The sequence below is a fragment of the Thalassophryne amazonica genome, chromosome 17 (genome assembly GCF_902500255.1).
Source record: "Thalassophryne amazonica chromosome 17, fThaAma1.1, whole genome shotgun sequence".
Taxonomy (NCBI): domain Eukaryota; kingdom Metazoa; phylum Chordata; class Actinopteri; order Batrachoidiformes; family Batrachoididae; genus Thalassophryne; species Thalassophryne amazonica.
This window is the reverse complement of record NC_047119.1, coordinates 20,705,001-20,730,383: the sequence shown is the minus strand read 5'-3', so window position 1 is coordinate 20,730,383 and position 25,383 is coordinate 20,705,001. Positions and strand designations below refer to the sequence as shown.

The window sequence follows — 25,383 nt, the reverse complement described above, 5'->3', positions numbered from 1 at the left end:
GGAGTGAGTATAGGATGGGCGCAATATGCTCACGTCTAGAAGTGTTTGTCAAAAGACGAGCAGCAGCATTCTGCACCAACTGGAGATGCACAAGAGACGACTGATTAATGCCCGCATAAAGTGCATTACAATAATCAAGTCTGGAGCTGATGAAAGCATGAATGGCCGTGGCCATGGGCACTAACACATCCCCATACCACCACAGATGCTGGCTTTTGAACTTTGCGCTGGTAACAATCTGGATGATCTTTTTCCTCTTGTGTCTGGAGGACACGACGTCCATGATTTCCAAAAACAATTTGAAATGTGGACTCATCAGACCACAGCACACTTTTCCACTTTGCTTCTGTCCATTTCAAATGAGCTCAGGCCCAGAAAAAGCGGTGGCATTTCTGGATGCCGTTGATCTATGGCTTTTGCTTTGCATGGTAGAGTTTTAACTTGCACCTGTAGATGTAGCGATGAACTGTGTTCACTGACAATGGTTTTCTGAAGTGTTCCTGAGCCCACGCGGTAAGATCCTTTACACTATGACGTCGGTTTTTAATACAGTGCCGCCTGAGGGATCGAAGGTCACAGACATTCAGTGTTGGTTTCGGCCTTGCTGCTTACATGAGCTCGGGCCCAGAGAAGGTGGCGGCGTTTCTGGATGTTGTTGATGTGTGGCTTTCACTTTGCATGGTAGAGTTTTTTTTATTTTTTTTTTTTATTGAAATTTCAACAATTTATACATTCTTCAGGTACAATTCAAAGTTATTATTATTTTTTTTTTTAGAACAGAACATCACGAACGTTGAACCCCCACTATATATGGCATATATCAGACAGTTATAAATGATATACCATGAAAACAGAACATTAGACAAAAAGAAAAAAAACTAATAAAAAAGAAAAAAAAAAGGCTAATAATAATAAATATACATATATATATATATATATATATATATATATATACAACCCCTGGCAAAAATTATGGAATCACCGGCCTCAGAGGATGTTCATTCAGTTGTTTAATTTTGTAGAAAAAACAGATCACAGACATGACACAAAACTAAAGTCATTTCAAATGGCAACTTTCTGGCTTTATGAAACACTATAAGAAATCAAGAAAAAAAGATTGTGGCAGTCAGTAACGGTTACTTTTTTAGACCAAGCAGAGGAAAAAAATATGGAATCACTCAGTTCTGAGGAAAAAATTATGGAATCACCCTGTAAATTTTCATCCCCCAAATTAACACCTGCATCAAATCAGATCTGCTCATTGACATTGACCCTATGCCATGACATTGACCCTATGTGTCTTTTGCAAGGAATGTTTTTGCAGTTTTTGCTCTATGGCAAGATGCATTCATCTTGAAAAATGATTTCATCATCCCCAAACATCCTTTCAATTGTCCAAAATATCAACATAAACTTGTGCATTTATTGATGATATAATGACAGCCATCTCCCCAGTGCCTTTACCTGACATGCAGCCCCATATCCTTCCAGTGGAGAAGGATTCGTCTGCGAGCAACAAGAGAAGAAAAAGCAATAACATTCTTCTCCCTGGTAGAGAAACAGGCAAAGTTATCAGGCACACCAAAAATAGAAATTAAGGGGCTGGGAACCAGGGGCCTATTAAGAGCTCTAGACAACGTATCATAAAAAAGGTCCAGAATTGTCCCAGTTTTATACAGGAGAAAAACATGTGCGCGTGATTAGCAGGTGAGAGGGAGCATCTGTCACATACGTCACCGGTGTTAAATAGTTTGTTCAGTCTAACTTTTGATAAATGCGTTCTGTGCAAAATTTTAAATTGTATCAATGTCAGGCTAGCACAAGGAGAGGTTGTGTTGACTCTTTCCAAGGCCATCTGCCACCAGTCATCTGAGAAAGTGACGTGAGTTCTGATTCCCAAGCATATCTGTTAAAAGAGATGGAGGCAATCATCTTGACCACCGTTGAGATGATTCTACGGGCTGCACGATGAGATAGAATCGAATCTATAAGGGAGTCTGGCGGTTCATGGGGAAAATGGGGAAAATTATGTTGAGCGAAATTGCGGACCTGGAAATATCTAAATAAATGAGACTGTGGAAGATTGAATTTAGTTTTAAAGCGTATCAAAGGACATAAAGACTTTATCCTCAAAGAGTTGTTTAAAGAAAACTAAGCCCTTATCCTTCCATAAAGAAAAAACTGGGTCAAGAGTTGAAGGCGTAAATAAAGGGTTATCACAGATGGGCATTAGTGTGGAAGCAGAAGTAATTTTAAATTGGTGTCGAAACTGTCTCCAAATCTTTATTGTAGATAAAACTACTGTGTTTGAGGTATAATTATTAGGATATGAGTTTAGAGGGGCACAGACCAAAGTGTTAAAGAGACAGAGCTGCATGAATGCACCTCCATTTGGTACCAGTCTGTTTTAGGGGAGCTGTACCACATGCTAATTTTTGAATATTGGCTGCCCAATAGTACGTCATGAAATTTGGTAGTGTGAGGCCTCCATCACATTTAGCTCTTTGTAGAATTGAAAATTTTGCCCTTGGTGTTTACCCGCCCAAATAAAAGTAGAGAAGATCTTATCTAGTTTTTTAAAAAATGATTTAGGGAGGAATATTGGCAAGCACTGAAAAAGGAATAATATTCTTGGAACCACATTCATTTTTATTGTGTTGATTCTGCCTAGTAGGGATAAGGGAAGAGCATTCCAATGTTGGAGATCTGTTTTCACTTCTTTGACCATGCTTGTAATGTTTTTTTTTTAAGTGAGGTGAGATCATGTGAAATATTAATGCCTAAATAGCGGAAACTAAAAGGGGCTAATCGAAAGAGCAGTGTTTGGCTTGGGATCTGTTTTGCTGCAACATTTACAGGAAAACATTCACTCTTTATGAAGTTCAACTTATATCCCGAAAATGAACCAAATGTTCGCAGAATTCTAAGGATATGATCAATACTAACAGTAGGGTTTGAAATGTAGAGCAGAAGGTCATCAGCATAGAGTGAGACCCTGTGCTCAATGTTTCGATAAATGCCAGTGATTAATGAAGAGCTTTTGATGGCAATGGACAGGGGTTCAATAGCAATGGCAAATAATAGCGGTGACAGTGGGCAGCCCTGTCGGCAGCCGCGTTGCAAAGGGAAATATTCAGACCGGATGGAGTTTGTAGTCACACTCGCAGTAGGAGCATTGTATAAAAGTTGTATCCATGAAATGTATTCGGACCAAAACCAAATCTGTTGAGAACTGAAATGTATTCGGACCAAAACCAAATCTGTTGAGAACTGTGAATAAATATCCCCACTCCACCCTGTCAAAAGCCTTTTCTGCATCCATTGATACCACCATTTCAGCTCCTGTAGATGAGATTTTGAAAGGATAATGTTGAGTAACCGACGAATATTTGAAAATAAATGTCGTCCCCAATGAAGCCAGTTTGATCACTGGAGATTATGCTTGGTAGGCAGGGGTCAAGACGGTTAGCTAAAACCTTAGCTAATAATTTAACATCGGCGTTAAGAAGACTGATGGGTCTCCAATTACTGCATTCTTCCAGATTTTTGTTAGGTTTTGGAATAAGTGAAATTGAGGCTTGGGTTAAAGTTAAGGTAGTATTCCACATTCCAGTGAGTCATTAAACATGTCCAACATCAAGGGGGAAGTTGGTCAGAGAATTTTTTAAAAATCAGCTGGAAAACCGTCTGGGCCCGGTGCTTTGCCACTTTGCATTAGTTTAAGACTAACCATTACAAAGAGGAGAATCAAGGTTTTCCTTAGTTATATTTTTAATCTTTGGGAAATTTAGGTTATCCAAAAAAGTATTCATTTGAGTTTTATCAGATGGGGCCTCAGACTTGTAAAGATTAGTGTTATTGGCTGAAAGCCTTATTTATCTCTAATGGATCTTTGGTTATAGTACTTGGGTCTTTATGAATTTGTGTAATAAAACGAGATGAATCTTGTCGTTTCAGTGTCAGTGCCAACAGCCGACTGGCCCTGTCACCGTGTTATAATATGTGTATTTTGCGCCTTAAAAGTGACTCTGCTTTATTTGTGGTGATGATGTCAAATTCAGTTTGGAGCTTTAATCTCTCTGTTTGATGCAAGAATTAGGAGAATGCTGGTTATCAATTAGCCTGATTGCTTCCAGTAGTTCTTGTTGTCTTTGTTTTCCCTGCTTGTTTAATCTAGCACAATAGGAGTAATCTCACCGTATGACTGCTTTGAGGGTTTCCCACAAAAGGGAAGGAGAGGTAGAATCAGATCTATTCGTTTGAATAAATAGGGAAATCTTCAGATACAAAGTTGCAAAATGTATCAGAGGATAATAACCCTGTATTGAGACACCACGTTGGACGATTCTCACTTTTGGGAATGAGCTGCATATTAACAAAAGAGGGCGTGATCTGAAATGATTATTGTAGAATAGTCACATGATTTCACAGTAGATAGTAGCTTTTATCTAAAAAATAATAGTCATCCGAGAGTGAGTCTGATGTACATGCGAATAAAATGAAAACTTCTTTTATTGTTGGGTGATTATGACGCCACACATCCACACAACCAATTTGGTTCATAAGTGTAGTCAGAGTTTTTGCCATCTTCAAGGGAGTCATATTTTTCGGATTAGATTTATCAAGGGCAGGGTCAATTACTAAATTGAGATCTCCCCTGAAAATTAAGTAATGTGTGTTCAGACAAGGAATTAGTGAGAATAAAGTTGTAATAAAACTAGGACAGTCCCAATTCGGGGCATAAACACAGGTCAAAATGACTGGGGTTTGGAGTAACTTGCCAACAGCAATGATATAACGCCCATTTGGGTCAGGTAAAATTTGTTCGGGTGAGAACTGCAATCTTTTGTGTATTAATATTGCTGTGCCTCTTGAGCGGCTATTGAAACTTGAATGAAACACTTGTCCAATCCAAGGCTTTCGTAGTCTGGTATGATCACACGCGCATGTGGGTTTCCTGGAGAAAAATTATTTCTGATTTCAGCTGTTTAAGGTGTGAGAAAACGCTTCTCTTTTTATAGGTCCACCAAGTCCTTTCATGTTCCAGCTTGTAAACCTAATGGAACCAAGCCCATCCATTACATTAGAAACTGTTATTTGGATGGTATAACTTTGACAGTATAGAATAAATACTCATCAAAAAGACTTACTATATAAAGCAGCGATGTAACCGCATGGACATTGCAACAGAGTATATCAGATGTAAAAACACCAAAAAAAGACAATAAAAAGACAACAGAAAAAACAGTAAAAACAGAAACCCCCCTCGTATATGAACTACAATTGATGCCCGAATTGGCATAAAAGAAAAACGGCTTATACTTATTTTAAACTTGTCCTAAACTCACCTAAAACTCAAACCAAAAAAAGGAAAGGAGAAAAAGATGAGTAAGCAGGAAAAAAGTTACAGAACTCCGATTACTCACGTAATTTGCTTCCCTTAATTTCTAAACAATGTAACACATTTATAAATAGAGCCAACCACGCTCTTTGTACCAATAAGGCCTCCTCAGAGACACCAGAACTGTAAATTCTGTCCATTCAGTTATTCCTAGAACTTTAAACGTCCACATTATTCGCTTACTTCTGTTGCCCCAAATAGAATCGCTCTGCCTCTTCGGCCAGTCAAATATGCGCGTCTGTCTGTTTATGGTGATCTTCAGGCGGGCTGGATAAATAACACCGAAGCGTATTCCATCCTTATAGAGCTGGCTCTTCACTTTGTTGAAACTGGCCCTCTTCTTGGCAATTGTTTGGCTGAAATCTTCAAAAATCTTGATGAAATGTCCCACATATTGTTGTGTGGGCCGCCAGAAGAGGAGGTACTGCTGGCCCACCACCAGAGGGCGTCCTGCCTGAAGTGTGGGCTTCAGGCACGAGAGGGCGCTGCCGCCACGGATACAGCCGAGGCTGACAGCTGTCACTCATTATCTCTTGACAGCTGTCACCCATCTACTCTACATCATCTCACTCCATAAAGACCAGACGTCATCTCCACCTCGTTGCCGAGATATCGTACTTCTATGGAGGTAACTTCTCTGCCTGTATTAATTGATTCCAAGAGCTATTGTGTTGCAGCTGTCAACCAGAGGACCGGCGTGGGTCGCGACTGTTTCGTCCTACGTCCCGTCAGATAAGTGGTTAAACAGACGCTGCACGAGTGTGTGTTAGAGGTGGAGGTGGCATTCCCACCGTTGTTGTTACGGGGTGTACACACACCCACACTTGACTGTCTTTGTTCTTCGCCAGCAGTACCAGATCCGACAGTCTGGGAATTCGGGACTTGGCGGCTCCAGTATTCACCAGGTTCGGTGGAGGCGGAAATCGTGTGGTTCCGGCTCTTCTCAGGACAGACGTCTTCTATCCTTGAGCCTGCCCACACGTCACCTTTGTGGATTGACTGTTATCAGATTCTGAGATTGTCTGTGTATTCGTTGTGCACCTTCACAACATTAAATTGTTACTTTTTTGGCTCATCTATTGACCGTTCATTTGCGCCCCTGTTGTGGGTCCTTGTCACTACACTTCACAACACATATGAGATGTTGCGGTTTTTCTTCGCCCACTGCAACACTCGTCTCTGTGAATATATTTATGAAACCAGATAATGAAGGGTCGGGATCCTTGAGGTGGCTTCGGAGCCGGACTGCAATGAGCGCGTTCGAGCTCAATGTCCAGATCCTGCAAAGCTTCACCGGCCACCTTCTTTAACAGTGTGGTTATAAAGAGCCGGGCGTCACTCCCCTCCGTTCCTTCAGGGACACGATCACACGTAGGTTCTTTCTTTTGGAGCGCGAAATCAGATCCTCCATGGACTGCTGAAGTTTCTCATTCACCTGCATAGCGGTCTCCAGTTGTGATTTTAGCGTGGTCACGTCCTCCTCCAAAGCGGCGATTCCGTCTGAGTGAGCGGTGAGCGCCGTCTCCATGGCGGTGATGGTAGCGGTGTGAGAAGTTACGGTCTCTGTGATAGTTTGAAGTGAGGCTTGGATTGGAGCCAAAGCAATATTCACGGAGGCGGTGAGCTCACTCGTTACACTCTTCTGACGTTTCTGCAGCTCTTCAACCAACATGTTCAATGTTAGCGGCTCCACATTAGCAGCTACATCATTAGCCATCTTGCTAGCCTCTTTGTCTTGTGTGCTAAAGTGCTGAGTTAGCTGGGATTGGTTTTTACCGCGACTGCTATGAGATTTACTCATTCTGGTGTCCGTTGAGGTGCGATGCGACGTCTTGTGGTTTAAAAGATAAAAATGTTGTCAAATTAAGCGTGTCATCAAGAAAAAAAAATGCTTCAGTATCAGGGAGAAATTTGAGTGCGTCTGCTCACACCGACGCCATAACCGGAACCTCTGCATGGTAGAAGACCTTACCGGGGAGGCTGAGGAGTGTGATCCCCCTGTAGTTGGAACACATTGTCATTGAACACAAGGTCATTGTTTGACCTTTACTTTGCAAACCACGCATTCAGCACAGTCAAACTATTCCATTTATTAATCCTATTAGCTCAGCCGATAATTTACACCACATTTTACTGAAATTGGAGTAACTTTAACTTTTGACCCCTGTACAAACTGAAATTGACCTTTGTCACAATTCTTGCTGTTTTTACCCCATAACTCCAGAACATTCAGTCATAGATAGTCCAAACTATATATTTTTGGAATCTTTATGATCAGACAAATAATCTGGTGCAGTTTTCAATATGATTAGAGCATCTTTTAATTCTGACTCAAGTCTCCTCTCAACCTGCTCCCTTTTCTTAGTACAGATCACATTGGCATCCACAAACATCATTGACTCAGTTTTGAGTATATGATGTGGGATGATGGTATCTGCATGTTTTGTTTTTTGTTGGTTTAATACAAGAAACCAAGTAAGTATGGCGGTTGGAATAGTAAATGCTGTGTTAGTGTCCATCAGTACATTGAACATATTTTATTGCATTTATTGATTGCAGTCAGTTGTGCACCTGAGTTTTGTTTGTCTTTGATATTTGTGGCTTTGTTTAATTTTTCTTAGGCAGTTATGAACACATTGTCCATTGGTGCTTCCTTGCTGTTACCTCCTCTGAGGGAAAGAACAGAACTACTTCTTTCCCTTCTTCCTCAGGGCCCACAGAGTTGGAACATTCTTTCCAAAGGACAGGTATTAAATAGTGTTTTCAAACTATATTTAGCCATAAAGTACTTAAACTTTCAGTTGGGGATAAATCATTATGAAACAGTCATGATTCAGGATTTAGCAGGAAAAGAACATTTTTCTAAATTATTTTTGTAGTGTTCTTTTAAAACATCGGAACAATTTTTCAGAACATCCTGGATGTAGACACTAATCTTTTTTTTCTTCTGTTTCTCTTTCCAAGTGTCTGCAGTTAGACATGGTCCTCAGTAACCTTCAGGAGCAGAGCCATATAGCCTCATTGTTAGGTTACAACAATTTTGGGGAGGTGACAAATCTGGGATTCCCTGTGACACCTGTTATGTCAGCACAGCCAACATCCTCATCCAGTTCTGCTGTGACCTCTGACCCTCTGCACTTGGCAGAGGTGCTGCTCAGAAACCTTCTGCTCAGCATTGGCTTTTACACGGTATGGAGTACTGCACCGATTGTTTCACACCGTGTACCGCTTAATGTTTATGTCAATTATTGGCCACAATTTTTGGGCCAGTTTGTCACTATTCCGTACTTGTGCATAATTTTGTTTTGTGTGTCCATATAGGAGAGAGCGTTTGGGGAGTTGGAGAAAAACAGTGACAAAGCTGTTGACTGATAATCAGGGACACAGTGATTTTCCCTCTCATTTTCACCAGCTGTTGTCTGGATTGCACAAACACCTCCTTGCCCACTGCTACATCCACTCCAGCCCAGAGGTATGCAACACATTCTGCTTATAATTTTTCAAAAAATGTCTAAATTTTACTTTGTGCAAATTTTGCATTTTGCATCACCACTCTTAGCTTCATAGTGGAGTCGAGTGGAAAAGGATTTTCTTTCACCAAAACAGATCAAATCTAGGCTTGCATCTCAGATGTACCTTCTGACAATTTGTAGCTAAACTTTCAGGTCTTCTTTTTAAAAAAATCCTCCTCAATTTCTTTGTAATTGATGTAAATAAAGTCCAAGACATATTCAGTGGCAGCTTTACCATCAGAGAGCCTCATCCACAACTACCACAAAAGACTGCAAGCTGTCATTGATGTTAAAGGGGGCAGTGTATTGCCCCCTGTAATGCTGCCGCCAGACCTTTGACAGGAAGCAGAAGGTTTGACCACATTACACCCATTGTCTCTTCACTGGCTTCCTGTCCCTGTGAGATCAGGTTTTAAGGTTCTGCTATTAACCTATAAAATTATTTACAGACTGGCACCTCCCTACTTAGCTGACCCAATTAAACCCTACGTACTGGCCTCTGCGTTCTCAGGGTGCAGGACTACTTTGTGTGTCTCGGGTGAATAAAAAGTCTGCAGGTCATAGAGCTTTCTCTTATCATGCACCTGCTTTGTGGAATGATCTCCCTGCGTCAATAAAACAGTCAGATTCTGTGGAGACTTTCAAGTCCAGACTTAAGATGCACTTATTTTCCCTTTGTATGGCTAGCATACTGGCATAGTATGTTAATATGCTTTTTACCTTTTTAAATTCATTTTATTCGTAAAGAGAGTGGGCCACAGCCTCAACTTTTAGTGAAGCTTAGGGCTAGTGGCCAGCGATCACCTTAGTATTTCTTTCTTGTTGCTTAATGCTGACAAATGATACTGTATTCATTGTCTTTCTGCCGCCTGATTCTGTTTTTTTCTTTCTCTCTGTTTGAGGCGCAGCTCTATCCAGAATTGGGTGTGGGTGTCTTCTGCAGGCCTCCCGTCCTGTGCACCAGCATGGACTCCCAAAATTTCCTGCATATTCCTATTGTCAATTGTGTCGGTAGCATGGCCCAAGCAGTGGTTCACCTCTTTGAGTCTGGTCTGCTCTTCCTCTAATCATCAGAGGGAGTTTTTCCTTACCATTGTGGCCTGTGTGCTTGCTCTAGGGGTTGTTAAGGTTAGACCTTATTTGTGTGAAGTGCCCTGAGACAGCTTTATTGTGATTTGGCGCTATACAAATGAAATAAATTGAATTAAATTTAAATTGAACTAAGAACAGGAGTATATAAAGTTTTGATCAGGGTCATTTGGGTAGTTTCTGTTGTCATTTTGATTAAAAAAGAGAGAAAAAAGTTTTTGTGTTATCATTCATATTCTCCGAATGGAATTTATTGCCGAGTAAGTTCTCACATACAAGGAATTTGATTTGGTGTCATTGGTGTATAAACAACAATAAAATAAATACTTCTGTAAGTGGTAATAGGTGCATAAACAGCAATAAAAAGAAAAAATACTTCTGTAAGTAAAGGAGTCAAATAGACAAATGGGCAAAGGTAAGTTTACTGTCAAATAGATATAGTGGAATGGTGGAATGGGTCTGTGCAGGCCTGCAGATGAGCAGTACAGGGATGATCAATCTGTACTTTGTGGGAGTGGGGGGGGGCTGGGTGAATGGGGTCTCTGGCATTATTTATAAGTCTAGCTGTGGACGGAAAGAAGCTGTTTTTGTGTCTTGAGGTTTTAGTCCTGATGGACCTCAGCTGTCTGCCAGAGGGGAGGGTAACAAAAAGTTTGTGTCCTGGGTGAGAGGGATTGGCCACTATCTTCCTTTCCCTTCTTCAGGGCCCTGGAGGTGTACAGGTCCTGTCGGGATGGCAGATTGCAGTTGATCACCTCTGCTGCGTGGATGATATGCTGCAGATATATATGTGTATGTTGTGTGTGTGCAATACACTATTTAGTGAGAGAATCAATGGTAAGGGTTTTTTTTTTAGAGGCACGTGTGGGGGGTTGTGCTGATGGATCATGGAATATAGTGAAGCCTAATTAAGCCTGTTAAGAGAGATTGTGCTATTCTGTAGGATGACAGCAGTGTAACGCTGCTTCGAGAGCATCTGTCCCTGTTGCTTCCCTGCGCTGCTGAGACACTCAGGAGGTCCACGCGGCTGCTAAAGGAGAGTTTACTGGACAAACAAATTATCAAGACGTTGTACAGTAAGAACAATCCCTGACTACTGATTTTTCTAATAACAAACTCAGTACCACTGGTTTTAGAGAAGCGTACCTCAAAATTTGAGCTTTAGTTAACTTTGCTTCTCAGACTGAGATCTGATGCATATTTGTTTTCCTCAGTTATTTGTGTTGGTCAGCCATCTGTTCCTGCCTTCCTGTTTTTGCAGTGGTCTTGTATCACTCCGTGGCTGGTAGCCTACTGTGCCAGGTAATGTATTCACTGCTGCTGCTACCTCTGAGCACAGTTCAACCTCTTCTGAGCTATTTGCTGGTCTTGTTGGAGCGCCTGAATGACTTTAACAGGTTACTACCAGAAACAAGTCAGATGGAGGATCAAGAACTGAGGATGGAGGCTCAAAAAGTCTGCATAGGTCAGTGAAGTGACTGATCTAAATTCAGTGCCCCGCAAATTTTGCCTTTTATTGTTAGTATTAGTTTAGTGGGTACAGATCCGCTAACCGCTAATTATCAAAGACAATGTTTTCATTATCGGATTAGCTTTTCAGATAACTTTGAAAACCATCATCGGACCAATTATCGTCCGATGAGTTTTGGTCCGATAATTTTTAGACCGCTAACATTTTTGCAGACGTAGTCAACAAAGCTTAACAGTTACAAACATTTATGAAGTCTAAAATCAGTTGAGTGTCTACCTGTTAAATGTTTTATAGTAGATGTGTAGTTCTATCCTCTACAAACTTAGGAGAGCTGGTTCTAGAAGAAACCGCTCTATCCTCTGCAGGCAAAGGAGAGCTGGTCATAGAAAAGAAGCTCATTTCTTTTGACTCCGTACTGATACACTGGCAATATCACCCAAGTCATCCAGAAGCATACAGTTTTAACTTATGGTTAAAATTTTAACCAAACTAATTTCGGACAAGTTATTTCAATTAACGTCACATCTGAAGTTTTATAAAGTGAAAATATCAGATATATGTTCTAGTTTTAAAGTAATGCACTAATTTTGAAGGTTTGAGTGTGGACATGCTGTGCCCAGTGCATTATGGGTAATCTCAGTGCATTCACGACAGAAGAAATACATTTGAGACACTCTGATCAGGCTCCACACGGACAACAGCATTAAACTCTTTGTATATTGTGCCTAAAACTCTCGTGAATATATTCTCTGGGTTTATAGACGTTATTGTGTTTGTTTTATGTAAAAATGCCAGAAGAAGCCCAGGTTGCTACTCCATTATTTTCAGTTGGAATCATTGCAATCGATTCCTGTTTGCTATTTAACGTCTTGCTTATGTCAAACACTTCTGTCGTCTTTGTTCCAGAGTAATAAATATAAGATGTCTGAAATTCAGTTTGCGTTTATTAAGTTCCACACATCTTAAACGTAGCAACACAGATTATCTGGAATTTTGTTTTGGCAAGTTTTCACAGTCTCTACTGCCATCTACTGGCCAGTAGTGTTCATGGCAGTATTCGCCCTCAGTACTGAGCGTCTGGGCACCAGTAGATGGCAGTGTTCTATTTATTTTGACACCGGTTATGTTGGGAAAGTGTAGGAACACGGACCCACAACAGGGGGCGCAAATGAACGGACAATGGAATAGGTCAAATAACAACACTTTACTGTTGCGAACGTGCACAACAAACACAACAAATTACAACAATGGACAAAGTTCAATTCACGAAGGTGTCGTGTGGGCAGGCTCGAAGATAGGAGACGCCTCTCCAAAGTAGAACCGGAACCACACGGTTTCCTCCGCCACAGGACCCCGGGAATACTGGAGCCGCCAAGTTCCGAACTCCCAGGTGGCCACTGCCTCCGCGTGTCGGACCTGGTACTGCTGGCGAGGAACAAGAACACAATTAACGTGGGCGCGTTTGCACCCAGCAACCTGTACGGCAGGGAAGCTACCTCCACCTCTCGTTGGGGAAAAAAGTCTGCAATCACTCACAAAAATCACAAAGGTTACTGTCAAGCAGTCAGCTGAGATTATTACCTTCCAGGTAGAACGATATCTCGGCGATGAGGTGGAGATGCCGTCCTGCTGATATACCCCAGTGATAATTGCCGTCAGCTGTCTCAGGTGATGGGTGACAGCTGTTACCGAGGCTGCTCCTGTGGGGCGGCGGCGCCCCTGGTGGTGGTGGGCCAGCAGTACCTCCTCTTCAGCGGCCCACACAACAGGTTATATCAGTTATCTAAATACAACTTGGCTTTTTTTGCAAATGTCTTTTTTTTTAACAAATAAAAAAATTGCATATTTTACAAAAGCACATTTATATGTAAACACCAACACACACATCACATTAACGTGTTGGTTTTTACATAGAATGAATGAGTCAACCAGTCAGTGTTAGCGGAGGCACATTTTACTCATAATCCCTTTGGCATCTGTCTGTGTTTGTTACAAAACTTCAGAATTAGTGCATTATTTAACATTAAAAGATATATGTTATATTTTAACTTTGTACAAATGACAGAACTGACATTAATGGAGTTATTCTGTTGGTATTAATTTTATTTATAACTCAAAACCAAAAGTCAGCACTGCTTTATTTTTCAAGACCTCCGCCTCACAGTGACGCCGTTATTGAGTAGAGAGTTGAGCATCACTTCTCCTCTCAACTGCTTCTCTGCTGGAAGCCATGTAGTAAATAGGAGCTTCCAGCAGTGGGCAGGGTGCTCAAAGACAGAAGTGCTGACTCATTGTTTGGGTCTGTGGTTGCCTTAGATGCTACCAGAAGTGATTGTGGTGTTAAAACTCAAAATCAGCTTGTTAGTAGTTGCAAGTGTACCAGAGACAATACTATACAATTATAGACTTTTCATACACCGAAATCAAAAGTCTATAACTGTTTTATTATATGGTAAACAAGAAAATTGGGAGTTTGTCAAACATACTAAAACTGAAAAATCAATCTCAATTTTCAACTCTTTTATTACTGTCATACTGCACCAACTGACATCCCATTGATCAACTGGAGATGCCTGTTAAGTCCGTGATGAAGAGTCATCAGGCTTGTTTTCTTGTAAAGTTTGCCATTCGCCTGTCTAGGTTCCGCGTAAAATTGACTGAGTACTCCGTCAAGCATCCGCGTGTCATACGTTTCAAAGTTGGGCACATGTCCCTTTTCAGTGATGTACTTGCGAAATATGTTGGCTGCTGACTGTGTATTTCTGCAGGTGTTCTTCGCATCTTTTTCGTGTAAAATTCATTTTAGCGTCAGCGTCGCTAACAGACGCAAACCTGTCTTCTGCCATCTTGTCAACAAACTGATAGCCAAAGTAGGCGTTGTATCGCGTTATCTGATTGGTCGTTATCGATAGAAGGCGTCGCTCGATTAGTCTACTCGGCTCCACCAGCAGTCAACTCGGCATGTGGTACAGCTCAGAAAGTGGCGAATGGGTCAATCAGAAGTTGGCAAAATCGCATACCCTATAATAATGGAAGTTATCGGTTAGCTGTAGCTTCCGATACATTTTTGGATGGTTTATCGGTTTAGCTTTATAAAAGATAGCTTTTCAGTCAGCTGATTATCTGTTATCGAAGCTAACTTTTTGGTTAGCTGTGCCCACCACTGGTATTAGTATTTATGTGATAATTGTCTACTTTCACATGGGATATGTAATAATGATATGTTTTACACTTTAGTTCCTTCTTGCACAATAACATTGTCCCTAAGTTAATACAGACAATGGATCTTTCTTACAGAAAAAGGGGAAGAAAATTCATCGCTTGGACAGCAGCAGCAGGAGAAGGATTGCAAGTGGGTTTGGCTGTTGGATCTGGAGCGGACTGTAGCGCTGGTAGTTGGCCATTGCATCGGTGGCATGCTGCAGGGTCCACCGCCCTCATGTCAGGAGAGAGCATCAGAATTCTGGCTGTCAAATATGCTCCTCAGGAATGGCCTTGAAATGGAGTTTGAACAACTTGGTAGGAAAACACAGGCAAAGTCAAAGTTAACTTTATTATCCCAGAAGGGAAATTCAGATGGTCAAGGTGCGTATAATACAAACAACTTCAGACAAGATAGACAAACTTAAAAACAGATAAATAAATAAAAGACAAATAAATACACCCCCTCCGTCATGCCTCTCTGGCTCCTCTCCACACAGCTAAGCTGCTACACACACACACACACACACACACACAATACTACAGTGTCAAGTCCCCTGCTGAGAACTGTGTCTTTCATTAACAATTCTAATTGCAGAGGGAACAAATGACTTGCTGAACCTGGTTGTCCTTATTTTCCTTTGTAGTAGCCTCCCCTTACCACGTTGACTTAACTGAAATCTGTTATGTAAAGGGTGGGTAATATCTGCAAGAATACTTTCAGCCTTGTGTAGTATGATATCTTGAAACAGCTGAGCAGCTGATGTTTGATTGCACCCAATTATCCTACTAGCTGTTTTAATAATGCGTTGCAATCTTTCCTGATCTTGTTTACAGGAATTTATTAATCCATGTAATGAGTCTTGGGTTAACACCTAACTTAACCAGTTTGTCCACCAGTAGGTGGGGTTGGATGGTGTGGAACGTGCTGCTGAAATCAATGAAAACAATCTTTACAAAGCTGTAAGGCTCCTCTAGATGTTCAAATATACTGTTTATCATGGTCAGCAGTGCATCCTCCACTCCCCGCCTTGGCTGGTATGCAAACTGGAAAGGGTCCAAAGATGGTGCTACCTCACTAAGCAGATGTTTCAATATAATTTTCTCTAAGCATTTCATAGGCACTGAGGTTAATGCGACAGGTCTCAGATCATTCATCTCTTTGGGCCTTCTTTTCTTTGGTACCGGAACAATCAAAGACTGTTTCCACTGAGCCGGGATTAATCCTGTTTCTACTGACTGCTGAAACAGCATTTGAAAAGGAAAAGCAAGTGAATCGGCACATGTGCGCAGCACTTTACAGCTGATACCGTCTGGACCCTGAGATTTATTAATATTAACACGTAAAAACTGCTCTTTAACCTCCTCAATGCTAATTTGTATGTCACGAACTTGCATAGTTCTGACTGCATCCATTGCCAGTTTCTGCTGAGTTGTATAGTCAGTACTGTCAAACCTACAATAAAAAGTGTTCAATTCATCTGAAAAGACATTGTCATCTGAGACAGTCAAGTTCTGCATTTTAGGTTTATATCCAGTCATAATTTGTAATCCCTGCCAGGCTCTTTTAGCGTCATGGTTGAATAATGACTGAATCTTATTCCTATAAGCAGTCTTGCAGTCCAGTATTTTCTTTTTAATATTTTTTGTACAGATCTAATGTCCTCCTTTGAGCCTCCAGATTTAAACAGCCTATTTTTACAGTTTAGTAGTTCTTTAAGTTCAGGAGTGATCCATGGTTTTTATTTGGATAGAGTTTCACAATCTTTTTTGGAACGATAATGTCCTTGCAAAAATGAATGTATCCTGAAACTGCAAGTGCAGCGTCATTGATGTTTGACGACGAGTTGATCAGAAGTTCCCAATCAGTGCAGTCTAGGCAGTCTCTTAAAGTATTAGATGCATCAGTGGTCCAACATTCCACCTCTTTGTTCTTTACTTTCTCTCGGCGCAGCAGAGGTTGGTACGTTGGTGTTAAGCGGATCATGTTATGATCCGACTTTCCGAGCCCTGGCAGGGCCGTCGCGTAGTAAGCTTTCTCCAAGTTGCCGTAACACAGGTCTAGCACGCCCCCTCCCGCGTGGAACATGATACATATTGATGATACGCAGGTAGAGTCTCTGCCAAAGAACACAGATTAAAATCCCCAAGTATCAGTTTTGCCGCATCGGGCGCTGTTGCTTCAGTCATTGTCACAAGTGCATGTATAGTGTTAGCAGCTTCCGTAACGTCCGCCGAAGGTGCAATATATACAATAAAAAGGCAAATCTGATGTATTTCACGGGGCATATAATAAGGTCTTAAATTGACTGATAACAGTTCAATATCTTTCGTGCAAAGTTTATGTTTCACGGTGATGTGTGCTGGGTTGCAGTACCTATTGTTTATAAACATGCACACTCCTCCACCTTTTCTCTTCCCAGAGTTAGAATTACGGTCTGCCCTTACCAGTGTGAAGCCTTCCAATTCAACCGATGAATCTGAATCAAACTCCGTCAGCCAGGTTTCCGATAGACAAATCAGGCAAGATTGCTGATAGTCAGCCATAGATGCTGCGCACAGGCACGGAGTTCATCAGTTTTATTCCGAATGCTTTGTACGTTCCCAAACATAATGGTTGGTAGAGGTGGCCTAAATGGCCTCCTTTTCAATCGAGCTCGCACTCCCCCTTTCCTTCCACGCCTTCGCTTTGGTTTATCACCTGGAAAGGTGGTGTAGGTAATCCAATAAATTCATCTCGGGGAGAGAGGGAACCACTTCCTGATGTTCAGCAGAGCTCTCGCTGTAGGTGATTTGTAAAATTGAGACCCTCGGAAAGCCCTGTCACTAGCACCGTGTCGTCCAAGAAGCAAAAAATTAAAACTACAAGAAGAAACACTGCGATGTTTCGTCCCATCTTGCGTTACTCGCGAATATCTACACTTAATTCGCGATATTTAAAACACAACTTAATCAAACAAAACGAACACACATAACTACAAACAAGACGTGCACCCGACCGTGTCGCCACAACGAGCATGCGCCACCGTCACCGTCAATAGATGCATGTATTATGCAACATATGCAACATCCATCTGCATAAGGGCAGATGGATGTTGCTAATTTCTGTCTTTAGATATGTTTTAACAACACGCCAGGTTTCTGTAAGGATAGGATAGAGTAAAAGCACAGCTGTGGTTTTGTACCAAAAACAAAATGTTGCTTGTGTTAACTATAAACATTATGAATAAACTGAAGACTTGATAGTTAGTGAACTCAGTAATTGAATTATTTGAAAGAGTATCACTTTTCAATTTATAGAAGTAATATTTTTCTGAATCTAATTAGCACCCTGCAGTTGTTCATATATTATTCAGAGATTTGCATTGCTGTAAACCTGTGTGCCTGCAGACTCGAGCATGGCTTGGCTGACTGAGATGGTGCTGCTGGGCAGTACTGATGCCAGACTGGCAGAGCTGAGTCTGAATGAGGAAACCAGTACTTTACTGGAACTGGCACTGGGATCTTCCAGAGAACCTGCAAATGGTCTGTGGCGAAAGATGAAGGAGTATGCTCAGAGCAGAGGTACCAGCTGGCATTATGTACATTTGATCATTGTTCTCTATACGTCAGTGATTTACACTTTTAGTTTTCATCTTCACCTTGTATTTACTGTTTTTTTTTTGGTGGCCTTTTATGCCTCTTCTGCAACAGAAATTTATTTTCATCTCATCTGTTCTATTGGTAGCACAACTAGTTGTGTAACTTGGACTGGAGTTCATCATTTTTTAATGGCATGATGATACGTTTTGAGCATTGGTAGATAAGTGAATGTCCTTCAGGAAATGACCCTTTTTTATATGACCCGGTTTTTATTTATTTTTTGTTTGTTTTTGATAGCAGAGTGGGAGATAAACAGTTCTTCAGGTGAAGGTCTGCTGCTGCAGGCTGTGTGTCGCTGCAGTCTAGCTGTCCTTCTGAAACACACTGGGCTGCAAGATGAGCTTGGTGTCTGGACAGGTGGGTTGCATAAATGTGATATATATTGAAATACCTCCTCAAAAATAGTAGAGAAGCTTGAATCTTTGACTGGACTGGGTTGCTTGACGCCGAGGACGGTTTCGCTTCTAATCGCAGAAGCTTCCTCAGCTAAAATTAGTGCTCTCGTAGTCTGACTTCCGTCTTAACTCTTGTAGAGAAGAATAACCGAAGCCCACAAAAGCTGGAGTTTTAAACCTAACCAGACCCCTCCTACCGAGTGGCAGACTGCTATTGGCTAGTGATTAACAATTGCTCTAATTAGCACCTATTGTGCTCTAGTTAGCACCCTCTAATGACAGGGCGGCTGTGCCTCCTAACGATGGGACTGACGCCTCTCCTGACGATGTGAATGACTCATTACCATGAACAAACGACTGAAACTGCTTTGACCTGAGTACCCCATTGTAAACCGGAGACTCCATTGCACAACCATGGATCTCCCTTGTGCGATGGGGTCTCCGGTATCCCCCATGTGGCCAATCTGTACATGGAGCTAGTGGAGAAGAGAGCCTTGGCATCGTTCATGGGCATCTCTCCCAGTCACTGGTTCAAATATGTCGATGACACATGGGTTAAAATCAAGCAACAGGAAGTGGAGGCCTTTACAGAGCACATCAACTTGGTGGACTCCAATATAAAGTTCACACGTGAGGATGCCAGAAACAACCGTTTAGCCTTCTTGGACTGTGATGTTACGATTGGAGAGAACAGGCATCTCCAGACAGGGGTTTACAGAAAACCCACTCACACTGACCAATATCTGCTCTTTGGCTCAAACCACCCCCTTGAACACAGCTTGGGGTGATCAGGACTCTTCAACACAGAGCCCTACGGGTCCCCACAACTACAGAGGGAAGGGCTAATAACAGCATGTCTGGAAAGCCCTCACAGTATGTGGGTTACCCATGATGGTCCCTGGATAAAGTGCAGAAATCCCAAAGAACAACAGACCAGACAGACAGGAGACAGAGCCAAGAAGAAGAGTGTCTCTCCCTATTTAGCAGAGTAGGCAAAAACTACAGAGGATCTTCAGAAGCACAAAATCCCAGTTTACTTTCGACCTGTTAAACACCTTGAGACAGAAATTAGTTCACCCTAAGGACAGGATCCCTAGTTACAAACAGAGCAATGTAGTGTATTCTATCAGGTGTCAGGAAAACCAGCAACCACAGAGAGGGCACTGGTGGACCTCAGTCTGCAGTTCATCTCCACCTTAAGACACTAACCGCACGTTTGAGGACAAGGAAGTTAAAATCTTAGCCAGAGAAAAGAAATGGTTTGAGAGGGGAGTGAAGGAAGCATTGTATGTGAAACATTTGAAACCAGCCTTAACCGGGGAGGGGGTCTGAGACACGCTTTGTCCCCTGTTTACAATGGGGTACTCAGGTCAAAGCAGTTTCAGTCTTTGTTCATGGTAATGAGTCATTCACGTCATCAGGAGAGGCGTCAGTCCCATCATTAGGAGGGACAGCTGCCCTGTCATTAGGAGGGTAATAACTAGAGCACAATAGGTGCTAATTAGAGCAATTGTTAGTCACTAGCCAATAGCAGTCTGCCACTCGGTAGGAGGGGTCTGGTTAGGTTTAAAACTCCAGCTTTTGTGGGGCTTCTGTTTATTCTCTACAAGAGTCAAGACAGAAGTCAGACTACCAGAGCAAGAATTTTAGCTGAGGAAGCTTCTGCGATTATAAGCGAAACGTCCTCACGTCAAGCAACCCAGTCCAGTCAAAGATTCAAGCTTCTCTACTATGGAAACCACAACGGAGAGCCTTCACAGAAGCCTCCTCAAAAACTGAAACGGCTGCTGAATAACAAGGTCATAGTCCATCCTGTGTGAAAGTTTAATATGTTTATACGTTTTCTTGTGCAAGAAAAGAAGACTGTGATTGACGCACTACAACCTCTGACAAAAATGATGGAATTGTAACATATAGAGGATGTTCAACCAGATATTATACTTTGGAGTAAATAAAACAAATGGCAAACAACATAGTTTTAAGAAAATCCTCTCTGCCACTCCAAAAATGATGGTTTGTATTAACATTAAACCTTATGGCGCAGTCACACGGCACACGATGATTCCTGAACAAGGGAAAAAGTAAAAAAAGTCACAATTTGTTGAGAAAAAGGTAGACGAAAGAGCTTTTTTTCACCGAACAGTCTGCGAGCAAGAGCGCAAAAGGGATGAAAGAGGAAATTAACAAAACCGAAGCTCACAATCTTGACGAAACGTGCCTGGAACCACAGCTGGAGCAGTGTGGTGTCTGCATCTCTGAGTTCCAGGACTCGGCGCTGGGACGGAGCTCATAGCGCCTGAGTCCTGGAGAAACTGCAAACAGAATCTGTGGAGATCCTGTGTGCACGTCGGTGGACCACCTGCTCTGGTTCCTCGTCCAGAACAAAAGAGGGATCATCTCCATCATTATCAGAATCCACACCGTCGACACACTGCATGCTCCATCTTGCTTCCAATTAAAAAAAAAAACAACTTTGCTGTGGTTACTGCTGTATCACAGTATTATGTTCTAAGCCATATATATTTATTATAACAGAAAACTGTCAAAGGGAGAATAAATAAATATAAGTGTAAAGATGATTGAATATATCAGAGCAGTAATTAATCAGTGAGTGTGGAACGCGCGCATTGACTCACATGTGCGGTTATTCCACCAGCTGATCACTGATCCACACCGTGAATTCTTCCTTCCAGAACAGCTCTTTATATAATCATTTGATTAATCTACCCGTTGCCACATGTACAGAAGGACTGGATTGTCATTCCTACACTCATATTGTTATATTTAATACAAAATAATTAAGCGCATGCAGGAGCTCCAGCTGCCGCTGATGCTGCATTCAAGTACCAGTCGGAAACTACACAAATTTTTTGTTGTTTCGAATTCAACAGTTGCTTGTGGCAAAATAATTAATTATATCCACACAAAAGATTAATTCTGGCCTATGTAAGGTGCCTGAGCCATTGAAGCTGCTCCCTCACACAGATAAAAAAAAATCCAAGCAAGCAAGCTGAGTTTGCCCTAATTTCCGACAGTACATGAAGCAGCAGCAGTTCCGTGCTCACAAACCGGCTTCTGCACTGTGTGAAAACGTTCAGCTGCTCCAACGAAGTCAAATTAAACAATAACGTGAGAAAAACTAACAAACGATTAAAAAACATCAAGAATGACAGCAAAATGAGACACAGACGAATTGAGGTTTCATTGCCCTTCGTTCAAATTTTCAACAGTTTATTAAAATCCTGACGTAGCGCCAGCTGCAGAAACGAGGCTGCACGAAGGTTAAACGATGTCAACGACAGTCAACGAAAGTCCAGATTTCTTGTTTCTTCAGGGCTTCGTCACCCTTCGTTAAGTGCCATGTGACTGGGCCATTATATTCTAATTTGGGCTATGAAAAGTGAAGGGAATGTGTCTACTAATGGCCTTAATTCCGAAATGTTTAATGCAATATTTTTCAAGTACTTGCAATGTTACTTATTTAGAAATGTAAAATTCACAGTAATCCAGAATTTTTCCCCCTCAGCAAGTTTTTTTCCCTGTATTGATCTGAAAAGCAATATACCATTACTTCAATTATGATATTAATTTATTTGAAGTATAATATCAGAAAGACACAATGTTAATGTAGTGAATAAAAATATGTTTTTGCCGTATTTGTAATTGTTTAATTGCTATTATGTAAGAAATTTTGGTGAACATCCTCTATGTTATGGTGATTCTGTAACTTTTGCTGGGGATTGTATTGCATGTACTGCAATGCAGTAACTGTAGCTTATAATGTTATTTATCACTCTACTGGTACAGATATGCACCCTGTGAGATGCTGTTACACATATGAAACGGTCTATAAAATCAGAAGCACTCTGTTGGCTCATAAAAACTCTCCAAGGACTTCACAGGTGCAGGCTGCTGCCAGACAGGTACTATTAACACAAAATACTTTATTTATTATATTATATTCTTGAAATTGAAATTGCGGACTCTCAGGGATATATAACGCACAGTTCTGTCAATGTTACAGTAATGTTGAAAACCGTTATTGGTTAAATGCACTTGTACAGATAATAATTATGCATAATATAAAAAATAACACAATGCTAAAATACCCTCAGCTGTATGAGCATTATGTTCTTTATCATTTGCAGTTCAATTAATTAAGATCCTATTGACTTACATACAATTTGTACATGTTCAGTAACGATGCAGAAACCCTCTCTCTCTCTCTCTGTATATGTGTGTGTGTGTGTATATATATTATATATATATATATATATATATATATATATATATATATATATATATATATATATATTATATAGAGGCTAAAGTAGGTGTGTTGTCATGTTACAAAAATAGCGTTTTCAGTTTTAGAAGTGTTTATTTGTTGCTAGCTTTTACATACACATAACATAAGCTCTTGAGAAGAGCGGAAGTTAGTTTGAGTTAGTGGAAGTTAACATGCACGCTAACGTCCGCCAAGTGTCTTTTAAATAACGTCAGAGGTGTTACTAGGTTCTAAAAAGAGCGTTTTCAGTTTTAGAAGTGCTTATTTCTCACAAGCTTTTACATAATATATGACAAAGAGGTTATATTTGCACACAAACGAAACAGAGTTTGCAGCTAGCTACTAGTCTGTGACATCACGGTGCAGCTCTACCCTGATTGGCTGTCACCTCCCACCACTCAAAAACAAAACTGAACAGATTGAAACAAAATGTGACTTTTTAACCTCTTAAAATAGGTCAAGGTTAGCCATCTTTTCAACTTGTCCAAGGTCTGTGTCCCAAGAATGTTCCCTGTGAATTTGAAGACCCTGGTAGTAATAGGACTGGACTTATGCTGAGCACAGACGGACAGACAGACGCAAAGCCTTTGCAATACCTGATGGCCATATTTGATGACCTCGGGTAAAAAAAAAAAAACAGGAGTATGGGTAGTATTCATAACCCTCATCTTTGTTTGTATGAACTGCAGACTTCTCATGCCACCCCAGAGTACTGATGGAGACAGACAACAGGACAACTCCACAGTGGATCAGGCAGAAAAGGAACCGAGCAGAGTCACAGTAGCCATGAGGTGCAGGTTTCCCCCACTGCGGTAGCAAACCACAACCAGGAGGAGGTGGTGGAGGAGGATACTTTTGGCAACAGCCGTATGTACCTGTCAGGTTAGATGAATGCAGACCCAGAAGTGCAAATTACAAACACTTCATCATCACAGCGGTCAAAGGTGCTTCATGTCTCTGCAGAAGTGCTTGAATCATTCATGGCCACGAGGGAAGCCATGCAAGTACAGCAGAATGTGACAGTGTACGAGTCCTTTGGCACGTCCACCCTACCTAGCAGCATGGAGAGCCCCGTCTGCCCTGAGAAACAGCCAGATGTCACACAGCAGTGGGAGAAACAGAAAGAGTCAGAGGAAAACTTGCCGTTCCCAGCTGCCTGCCATCTGGTAGTGTCCCGTTGTCTCTTTCCTGCTGGGGGTAAGGCCTGCCTGTATAGAATCCAACAAAAAGGAGAACACAGTGAACCTGGGAGCAAGGTGAACTTTGGGTCAGGCAGTTTGTGTGAGTAAAGTTAATTGCTGCTGTGTTTCTGCAACAAATGTCTGCATCATTGTCTTTCACGGGAACCATCTGCAGAGTCCTTCATACTGGCCTATGATACCATAAACAGGTCAGTTTTACTTTACTCAATTGTCATCCTATATTTTATCAGAAATGCTAACAGGCTATGTTTGTTTCAGGCTGACCAATCCAAAAATATATTTGGGAATACTTTCAGGAATAAAATGGTACAGTGGAATTTTTTGTTTTGTTTTGGCAATTAATGTTATATTTGATATGCCTTACCCTTTTTTATTAAAGGTGAGACCTTAGTCTGGAGAAGGCTTGGCGTGACCTTTTGTTGTGATTTGCCGTTATGTAAATAAATTGAATTAAACTGTATTCTGGGATAGGCTCCAACCCCCTGTGACCCTTGATTGGAGTAACCAGGTACAGAAATTGAATGAATGTATTATATTCTGTGTATCTTATAAGTTTGTGCAGCAAAAAACTGCACGATTGTTTGCAACATTCAGTATGCCCTTAAGCATACTCAAATAAATTACCAATGACAGATTAACATTTTAATAACAGTCAGAAATATCACAAATCTAGTGTTGATGCCTATTCTTGACAGCAGTGTGAGCATGTTCTCTCAGTTCTTTTAGACAGCTGGATTCCTCTCTGCTTTGTTCTGGTTTGCCTCTTTGTCTTCGGAAGTCATGAAAAGATGCTTGGCAGCGCCTGCGACAGTGTATCATCCCAACTGTCACTGTGGCCCACAGTGGCAGCTAGTATTGCCTATTCAGAACCAGGTCTTCTACTTTGTCTGTGGAAACCTGGTGCATTTATCAGCTTCCTCCCCATCACTGCCAGGTGGACAGACGTGTAGTCAGTCAGATCCAAGGGCTATTTCTTGTGCTGTGCTGCAGCAGCAACAGAGAGCTAAGGTAATTCGATCTTCCTGTCTGGAACGTCACGACAAGTTAAATGTTAATTACTGCTGTTGAGAGTTGAGAAAGACCTAAACATATTTGTGAACATACATACTTTTATTTAATCTACATACATACAGTTAAAAATACATATGTTCAGATCCACACATGCGTTCTGTCAAAAATAGG

General features: G+C 41.3%; 1 protein-coding gene and 1 long non-coding RNA gene across 2 annotated transcripts in view; both read left to right on the top strand.

Moving 5' to 3' along the window:
- The window catches only part of LOC117530159 (probable E3 ubiquitin-protein ligase HERC1), a 147,652-nt gene that overhangs the window by 57,501 nt on the left and 64,768 nt on the right, over nucleotides 1-25,383 (top strand).
- On the top strand, nucleotides 22,548-24,073 carry LOC117530160. The gene is made up of 3 exons (XR_004566201.1): nucleotides 22,548-22,634; nucleotides 23,689-23,881; nucleotides 23,963-24,073. It is a non-coding gene; the product is annotated as an uncharacterized LOC117530160 (long non-coding RNA).